Genomic DNA, 9,584 nt, shown 5'->3' with positions numbered 1-9,584 from the left:
CACCCCCCCACTGGGGACATTGGGTCAACTCTGGAGGCATTTTTGGTTGTCACACTTAGGGGGAAGAGGGGGTTCCTGTGTCTAGTGGGGAGAGGCGGAGATGCTGTTGAACATGCTGCAGTGCACAGGAAGTTCCCGCCAAAAGAAGTGTCTGGTCCAAACCATCAATATCACTGAGCTTGAGAAGCCCTGATACGAGGAAAACCAAAGATTTCTCTTCTTTTGCAACTAGACCCTGAGGTCTCCAGAGGATCTCTAAAATAGTATGTGAGACACAAACACGCACACACAAAAGTCATTTTTAGTGTAAGATAAAGATTTTTATTTCAGAGGTTAAAGGAAGAGCTGGTTAGTGTCCAAGCCTGGCTGGAGTGTGGCTGGTGGCTTCCTGCAGGCTCTCCCCGGAAACTCTGGACTGTCCTGACTCTTGCCGCAGGGCAGCTGGTGACTTCAACTCCCTGCTCTGGGCGCAAGGTGGCACCCACTATCTCCAGCCTTGATCTCTATCTGGGGCTATTGTGCCACATTTCCGCTGTTGGTGAGCATGTGACATCTGGGTGTCCCACCCACAGCTTAAAATGCGATGTCCCCCACTGAGCCCGGTGTCTGCCTCCCCAGGCCGCGACTCCTTTGCTGGGTCCATGGCTCTAGGGCTCCTGTCTCGGGGCCATCCAGGCCCCAAGCCTGGCCTCATTGTTCTGTCCCACTCCCTGTTCTGTTGGATTTACGTCCACATCACTTTTCCATCCCTCGGTTCTTCCAATGGCGTGGCTTCTGTGCTCCTTTCCTCTCTTACTCAGAATCCTACACTCTCCTCCTTGTCTCTCCAGCTCTCTCCTGTGTCAAATCTTCTCAAACCACTGTGAAATGTATCTTTCTAAAGCCGGTTTTTACTAGTACACTTTCCTGGTCAAAAATCCTTCATGCTTCCCTTTGCTAACAAGATAACATCACCTCCTGAGCTTGGGGTGCTCATCTCTCTATGACTGGGCTGTCCACTGCCTACCAAAGTGTAAACTTCTCGCTCGCTCTTCAACCCTGCTCTCCTCTGGATGTGGCCTGGGCATGCACACCGTGTCCTGACCCGTCTGCGATCCCCCATGACAGTGAGCCCATTGATGGAATGAGTGGGTGAAGCAGCTTCTCCTGTCCTGACCCACAATCCCTCCCTTCCGTCTGTCCTTCCTGCTGTTCTGCACCCTGAAATACCCCAGCTCGTGCAGCCACACCTATGAATCCAACTCAAAGTCAACTCTGCTCAGTGCCGCCTCCTCCTGAAAGCAGGGATGGCTTTCCTGTCCTCTGAATCACCGCCACACTTTGGCCAACCCTCTCTAACAGGTGCTCACCACTCTGCCTTCAAATATAGCCATTTATGATAAAGTAAATAATAATGGATGTAGTTACTGCATATTGAGTGCAACCAGGCACTTGTTGACGGGCCAGGCATCTCTTTGAATCCTCACAGCCACCTGCTTCAAATAGGTATCAAGGGCTCCATTTTATAAAGAAGAAATGAAGGTTCAGAGATCTTCATAATTTTTCTCAAGGGTGAGAGAGCCAGAGGTGGTGCTCCCTTGACTGTGAGAGCGCCATGAGGGGATCCACATCCATCAGAGCACCAAGCTCTGGGCATAGGATGTGCATCCATTCATTGAACCATCCATCCATCCATCCATCCGTTCATTCATTATTTGGAGGGAATGCACAAATCAGTGAAGTGAACAAATAAATTTACTCACTCAAGAAATATTGAGCATTTTTCATGTACCAGGCATATCATAGGTGCTCAGTGAAAGATTTTCTGGGGGCTGGCCCCGTGGCTGAGTGGTTAAGTTCTCATGCTCTGCTTTGGTGGCCCAGGGTTTCAACGGTTTGGATCGTGGGTGCAGACATGGTGCCACTCGTCAGGCCATGCTGAGGCGGCGTCCCACAAGCCACAACTGGAAGGACCCACAATTAAGAGATGCAACTATGTATTGGGGGGGGGGGGATTTGGGGGGAAAAAGCAGAAGAAAAAAAGATTGGCCAGAGTTGTTAGCTCAGGGGCCAATTTTAAAAAAAAAAAAAAAAAAATTTCTGCTGTCTTTTTTTGAGGGGGGGAAATGAATACATTTATACCTCTGTTCTATTGAATTAGGGAATAAGTAACTTAGAAACAACTTCCGGGGGCTGGACCTCTGGCTGAGTGGTGAAGTTCGTGTGCTCTGCTTTGGCGGCCTGGGGTTTGCCAGTTCTCTTCCTGGGTGTGGACCTATACACTGCTCATCAAGCCATGCGTGGTGGAGTCCCACAGAGAAGAACTAGAATATACAACTATGTACTGGGGTTTTGGGGGAAAAAAAAGACGAAGGTTGGCAATAGATGTTAGCTCAGGGCCAATCTTCCTCACCAAAAAAAGAAAACTTTAGAAAAAAAAAGCAAAAGAAGCAACTTCTGAATTTTAGAAGTATGACATGGTGAAACTGTAAGGGACGCTCAAGATGATCCTTCTCTGGTGCCCTCATGTCCTAGATGAGAATAATGGGCCCAGGCCAGGGAAGGGACTTGCTGGAGGGCACCCAACAATCCACGACCAGGTCTACAGAACTGAGCTGATTACTCGAGGCTTCGAGAACTTGCGTAACTTGAGCAAGATATGAGCTTGGAGGTGGAGAAGAGATGAGAACAGAGTCCTTCCCATGTCGTCTCATCTCATTGATGCAGGGGAGGCATCCTGGTCCCGTTTCACAGATGGCAACCTGACGCTCAGAGAGGAGGGGTGAGCCGCCCATCGGCACGCAGGGCTGAGCTGGGACTTGGGTCTGAACGTGGTGGTGCCGCCCAGCAGGTAGGTGTTTTTGCTGTAGCCTTAGAGAGCCAGGGTTAGAACACTGCTCCTGCCTTCCATGTGGCCGGTGAGGGTTAAATGAGTAACACCTGCGGAGGAGGGCTGAGCATGGAACGGGCAGGGAACGTGACCACAGTTAGCTGGGATTCTTATGTTAGTGCTTTGGTTCCAAACCCAGAACAGCCCTCACTCCTTGGGTGACCCAGAGAAATGCCTTAAAGTCTCCAATTCTCGCTTTCCTTATGTGTAAAATGGGGCTGACAGCCTCCCCTTCCCCCTGCCCCCCAGATGCTGGTGCTAAGGGCCTGGCATCCTGCTCAGCCAGCGGGAACAGCTATTTTTATTTCCTTTTCTCTGTAGAGGTTGTAAGAGTTAAAGAGCAAGAAGGAGGGTTTCGATGCTGACAGGGGTGGGGACCTGGGGGGAGCTGGGAGTCAGCCCCTAGGAATTCTGGCTTTTGGCAATTTCCCCTGGGCTTCTCTGGAAATGTTGGGCAGACACCCAATGTCCCTCTTGTCTCATCTGGCTGGGCATTGCAACATCGGCAGAGTGAAGAATAGAGCTGTCCTGGGAGAGCCACCTTAGTCATGGGAACCAGAGGAACCCATCCCGGGAGTGTCCTGCAGTCGGGCAGGGCCTGGACGGCGGGCTCGGCGCTGAGTCAGGGGCCTGGCGGGGACGACCTTGCTCGGCAAGTAACCATGCGGCAGGAACGTCCCTGGCCTTCCTGCAGACACACCTGGAGATGTTGGTGTGCCCAGGGGAAGCTGGAGGGGCTGCCCTTGCCTCCCACGAGAGGAGGAGGCACAGCTGGGACTTTTGCGGCTTCCTGAGTTCCCTCGGAGTCATGGACCCAGGTTTTCTTCCTGGTCTGCCCTCAACTTGCTGGATGAACTTGGGTAAGTCTGGGCCTTAGGGGTCCCTTTGTAAGAGGAGTGAAGAGACTGGCTCTCTACCACCCATCTCAAGTTTCAATTTCTCTGTGTTGGGTTCTCAGCTCCTTATGTGGCTCAGAGGCTGGTGCAGAGCGGGTTCCCAGTAACTGTGATGTGAGGAAATGAATGAATGAATGAATGATGGATCAAAACCTAACTTCTCCACTTCTCTCCAGCCCACAGAATGCTTTGTACTGGAATCAGCTGAGAGCAGAATTCTCATCAAATACAAGGTGGCTGCAAAACCCAGGCGTATAGACCCTCTCTAGGAGGCTCCAGTCAGCGGACTAGAACAAACCAATTAAGGGTTTGTGTATTTAGCGTTTTGCACTCAAAATACTTAAGGAGGAAGGGTACTCTTTTGAAATCAGATGCATCTTGTTGGTTAATGGTGGTGTAAGTTTTTTTTGGAGGCAGGGCCTAGACACGGAGGCCAGGGCTGATGTGAAAAGGCAGATTACCGATCCATGAGCTTATGCCTCATTACCTGAGCACCCTCCTCTGTTGAGTGAAAAACACAGTTTTCACCAGCCCTGTGTTAATTATGGCTGCCAAGAGCTGTAATTGGCAAAAGCGTGTTTTTAGCTCATGACTCAAGGCTGACTCAACACTGGGGACCGTGCTTTCCATGGCCTCAAGCTGGGCTCCCTTTTTTCCTGGAAACGCCTAAGTTGTTTGCCAAGTCCTTTGACGGGGTGCTTCGAGCTTCCTGGGGAGGCTCAGCACCCGGATTTGAGCCCCTGACTTCTGGTTCGCCATCAGCCCCAGTGTGGCTGCCCGTGCTCCGTGCTCCTTACCTTGTAGCATCCTGATGACGCCCAGAGAGAGTGGCTTTAGCGTCTCCTCCAGGAAGGTGAGCACATGGAGACGTTAGCTTCTCAACAGGGGAGCTTGCATTTGAAGCCAGCACCTTCTGACTTTGAACTTAGTATTTTTTTCCAATTCCCTTTGGGGGCCTCACTCAGGTCCCCTGCAGGGCTCGAGGTGGCTGTCCTAGGAGCTAATGGTCTCATGGAGGTAGGTCTTGCTTCATCTGAGCCAGGGCAATGCGGTTCAGGACTGAACTTGTTTCTGGTTCCATCTGAAGGGTTTCGCGGGCACACCAAATGATAAACGGTGGAAGTTCTCTGAGTGGGAGAAAGGACTGTGTCGTAAATCCCGCCTGTTTCTGGATTGATTGATTGATCGTTCATTCGTGTTTGTGAGATTTTCTTCCCATCTCATTTATCTTCTCGCACAGGATTATCTCCTTCTGTTCTTGAGTTGTCTCCCAGGCCTGACCTCAGGACAACGGCTCAGAAGGTTGATGGGCCCCCTGAAGGAAGGCGCCTCAGTGTGTAAGTGATGCAAGGTGGACGGTCTCAGTGATGGAATGAGATGCTTAGAGAGCTCCCCATAGGGACCCCCAGGAAAATGTCCACTTCTCTCCTGGCCTCGTTGGTTCTTATTTGCTGTCCTTCATCTTCCGAGTCCTACAGGTGCGACTTAGCTAGACCCATTTGACAGATGAGGACACTGAGGTTCAAAAAGGCAAACCAACTTTTTCAAGTCAAAATGAGAGAACGATTTTCGTTTCCCTGGTCCAGACCTGCCTTGGTCTTTCTGGAAAGAATGAGGGGAGAGTCCTGGTGAATTGACTCTTATGTATCACTGGCTAGCACCCTTCCACTGACCACCAGGGCACAAGGGGAGGCCCCACAAGGGGACAAATGAACGTAAGCTACGCTTCAGGTGGCAAGCTCCACACTTAGCTATTCACATCCATGAGCTCATTTTTCCTTTCTTAGACATCCCAAGGGGCAGGGTTTATTATTCCATCTTTTCAGATGAGTAAACTGAGGCAGAGAGACGTGGGGTGTCCTCTTCATAATGACCCAGGCTGAATGTTCAAGGCAGCTTAGCTCAAAGTGCCCCAGGCAAGGCTGCAACCTGGGTCTGCCCAACTCTGAGCAGGCTCTTTGCAGCCCGCTCTATGGACGTGTTTCACCCTTACGGGAGAGGGTCTGTCCGGTGCCAGGGGACCGTGTAGCAGTGCCTCTCAGTGGGTGCCTTGAAGGACGGTGCATGGGGAAGACCTTCATGGCCAAGTGCAGCTGCTGCCTCCTCTTGGAGATTTCCAAGACAAGCCGGGACTTCAAGGACCTGGAGAAGACCTGCTGTCAGATAGTGGCGTTAATATGGTCTAACTCTTCGCTCCCAAACTCGTCTGAGCACAGAAAGCCTTTGCTTGTCCTTTTTCTTTTCTTTTCTTTTCTCTTCCCTTTCCCTTCGTTTCTTTACTTTTTTTGTCTCTCTTCTTTCTCCATCTCCCACTATGTCTGCCTGTCTGTCTGTTTCTCCTCTCTCTCTCTTCTAATTCATCAAAGATCGTAGACTCTGGGAAAGTGAGCTCTAAGATGCTGAGGAGGAAACTGCTCAGATTTGGTCTGAGCAGGTGTTTGCTTCAGCGCCTACTGTGGGCCCTGGGCTCGGGTAGACTCCCATCCCTCGGGACGATCTGGCACCGGGGTGCATCACTGGCGTTCCTTCACCAGCGAGCATACAGAGGCTCTGAAAGCTCCTGCAAAACAGTGGTGCACACGTCACTCCAAACGCTGCTGGTCGGCGTTGGCACCTGGGGCTCAGCGCCCTCCCTACTCTGCTCTCATGTGACTGTGGACACTTAAGATGTGTTAGATTGGACTTCAGGTTCAGCTTGTGTTGCATAATGTACCTCCGGCTGACCACTGGGCCTCGCTCAGCAACGGCTCACCCTGATGTTGAGACCTGCCCTGTTGCGGGAGGATGAGGCAGGATGGGGAGGCCGATTGCTCATTTCCATACAAAGCAGCCGGCCGGTCGGCACTTGCATCCATCTCCACTGTGGCAACAGGAAAGACGAGATCCACAGTAATTGGCTTCACCTCTTGATCTCTGGTCAGAGCTGTTCCCAGCTGTCACAGTGACATATTGCTCCCTGACACAATGGCCATTGCAACACTTTTTTTGTTTTTTTAAACAATATGAATGCAAGGAAATTTTCAGCTCCTTCGAGATCCCTGTGGTTGATGCGAAGGGACAATTCTTGTCCCCGAGATGTGACGTTGCTCATCCTTTCCTCTGGCTGGAAGACCTATTGTGTTTAACGCAACCTTTATTCTAGGATCTTAAAACGTCTTTTAACCAAATAGTGATGATTCATTTCTGGATGGGGCAGCAGCGCTAAAAGATTAAGACTTGCCGTTTTATCTCCTCATCTAACCTTCCCTTTCTTCCTAAGCTACCCCACCCACCTTCCTCTGGCCTCCTCTCCAAGCCCCAATTAGCAGATGGGAGGGGCTGCTTGGTCAAGGGCGCCTTGTTGTGGGTGGTCCAGATTGTTGCGAGCATTTCCTCGCTGCATCTCCAGCTCCGGGGAGATGGGCAGCTGACATCAGTGGGAAAATCTTCCTGGGAGATTTCAAAGCTTTGGAGACTCAACTGTTGATGGCGAATTAAGAAAAAAAACAAAGAGGCAAAGTATCCCAAAGGCGTTATTTGGACAAAGTCATCTGACCTCACCCTGTCCCAGCGTTCAGATCCTATGATCTTGGGCTTCCCCAGACCATTGGACTTTGCTATTAACGGGGAGAAGCAAGACAGCAAGGAGGAAGCAAGACAACGAATATCTGTCAAGAGCTTTCTGTGTGCCACGTGCTTGTTTTTTGTACCCATAGATTTCGTCACGCTGGGCCAACAATGGTGATGATGATGCTAGCAAACACAGATGGGGGGCACTATGTGTCAAAAATTGTTCTCAGTGCTTTGCATGTACTAACTAATTTAATTTTCGCAGCCGTCTTATCAAGCGGGAACTATTCTTATCCGATTTTACAGTGGAGGGTTTTGAAGCACCAAGGTGTTGAGTAACCTGATCAGGGTCACACAGCTCAGAGGTGACGGAGCCAGGAAAGAAACCTAAATAGTCTGACTCCAGAATCTGTGCTGCTATCCATTGTTTTTTTCAGACTGCAAATTACTTAATAGTGGTAGGCTCCCCCAGACTTTTGTAGCTGGCGGGGGTGGGAGGATGTTGACGAGTCGGGAGCATGGGAGTGTGGCATATCTAGACCTCAACTCTGACAACACTATGAACACAATTCTCCCCAACGCGCCTCCCTGGGCGAGAGCACAGGGTGGGCTCCATCTCTCTCAGACCAGGCATGGAAAGAGGTAGATGCGTCGCTATGACACAAAGCAGACCTCCACCCAGGGGAAATGACAGTGTAGGGCACACAGGGCCAGGGCCACAAAATAAGTCTGGGGTGGAAGGGGTCGGGTATCGTTGCTGCTGCTGTTATCATTCTCTAGCGAGGTGCTCTGGCTGTTGAAATCAGTCGGTGGAAGGGAGCTATGTTCACGTACACGATAATTACTAAGGCGTCCTTGCTCCACTGGGGCTTCCAACCTTCATCCATCCACCCTTTGGTTGCTCGAGTTGGAGAATCTCTGCCCACGTTGCTCCAGCCAGCGAGCCAGAGAGTGGATGGGTGGGTATGTGGAATGAGGGTACCGCCATCATCAGGCGGAGGGTTTCGGAACTGCACATGCTCGTGGGCAAAAGCCAATGGACTTCTGTCTGGCCAGGAGTGTTCCTGACTCCGTGTGTTTCCTGATACACATTTACATGTGCTTTGCTTTGTCTCGTCTTATTTCGTTTTATTTCCCTCTGATTGAATGGTTCCTCCTTCCCACGTCCTGGGGAGTGGGTGCCGGTCTCCGCTCTCCCAAGGATGAAGCAGCGACGGAGTGACTGTGGCCCCACTGGAGGACATACTTGAGGAGTGGCTGCCCCAGGTCGCAGATGTGACACCAGGCTCGGCATTTTCTTCTAGTTTGCCAAGGGTCCCCCACGTGCTGGGCCTTCCCTTCTGGTGAGTGGCTCCTCCTCCCGCTTTTCCTCCGAGTCTTCAGTGGAACAGGGTGGATGAGGAGACCGGCCACTGGGACGGCAAAGCCCTTCTCCTTGGTGACGGCAGCCACAGCTTTTGCCAGGTGCCAAGTCCTCTTGGCCTTCAAGGGTGCTGAGTTTGGATCCGAACACAGCAGCCCCTTTGGAGTTGAAATTTGTTTTCCTCTTGGAAAAAGGCAGCTTCCTGATTGCTAGAGAAAGAGAAGAAAGTCTTTAAAAGGCTCTGGCGTTCCTGGTGGCCTCCAACCCATCAGCCTACAAGATTTTGATGATATAAGTGTCGACGGATTAAAAACATGTGGTCTGTGTTTCCTCTGAATTCAAATACATGTTGAACTTAAAGGAAAGTTAAAAAAAAAAAAAGTCGAGAGTCAGTCTGAGTTTTACTCAACGCCCTGAGTTTGAAAACTTGATATAAGGTATGTACAGAGCACAGCTTTCAAATGGGTCCTCCTGGGACTTGGGGGCAGAAGGGACTTTTGTGGGCCCCGGATCCCCCAGGACTGGACCCAGGCTGGCTTCGTGCAGCTCTGCACACTGGGAGAAGTCTCAGGTTTGAGGAGAAAATAAAGCTTCCACTGCCTCTGTCCCGGAGACCCCCTTCCATCCTAAATTTGCCCAAAGTATATCAATGTCTGGCTGGCCAACACCTACAGATCATTTACTATGTTCCAGTATTCCACTGGATTCCATGGTGAGTGCCCCGTGCTTGTTCTTTCTCATCCCGTGCTCTATCCGGCTGAGCCACCCGCTGTTCCAGCCTCTGCCTTTGCCAGTGCTGACTGCTCTTCATGGCATGCCTTCTCCCCATGTTTAGCCAACCAACCCTTACCTGTTCACACCCACAATATTCACTCCAGGGCTTTGCCCAGAGTCTGTGCTCCATCAG

At 51.0% G+C, this 9,584-nt stretch overlaps 1 long non-coding RNA gene across 1 annotated transcript; it reads left to right on the top strand.

Moving 5' to 3' along the window:
- Positions 1-4,728: 4,728 nt before the first annotated feature.
- On the top strand, positions 4,729-9,020 carry LOC124231143 (uncharacterized). The gene is made up of 2 exons (XR_006886387.1): positions 4,729-4,782; positions 5,006-9,020. It is a non-coding gene; the product is annotated as an uncharacterized LOC124231143 (long non-coding RNA).
- The last annotated feature ends 564 nt before the right edge of the window (positions 9,021-9,584 follow it).

This window comes from Equus quagga, chromosome 20 (assembly GCF_021613505.1).
Source record: "Equus quagga isolate Etosha38 chromosome 20, UCLA_HA_Equagga_1.0, whole genome shotgun sequence".
Lineage (NCBI taxonomy): Eukaryota > Metazoa > Chordata > Mammalia > Perissodactyla > Equidae > Equus > Equus quagga.
Note: the sequence above shows the minus strand (reverse complement) of the source record. Positions and strands in the feature narration are given on the sequence as shown.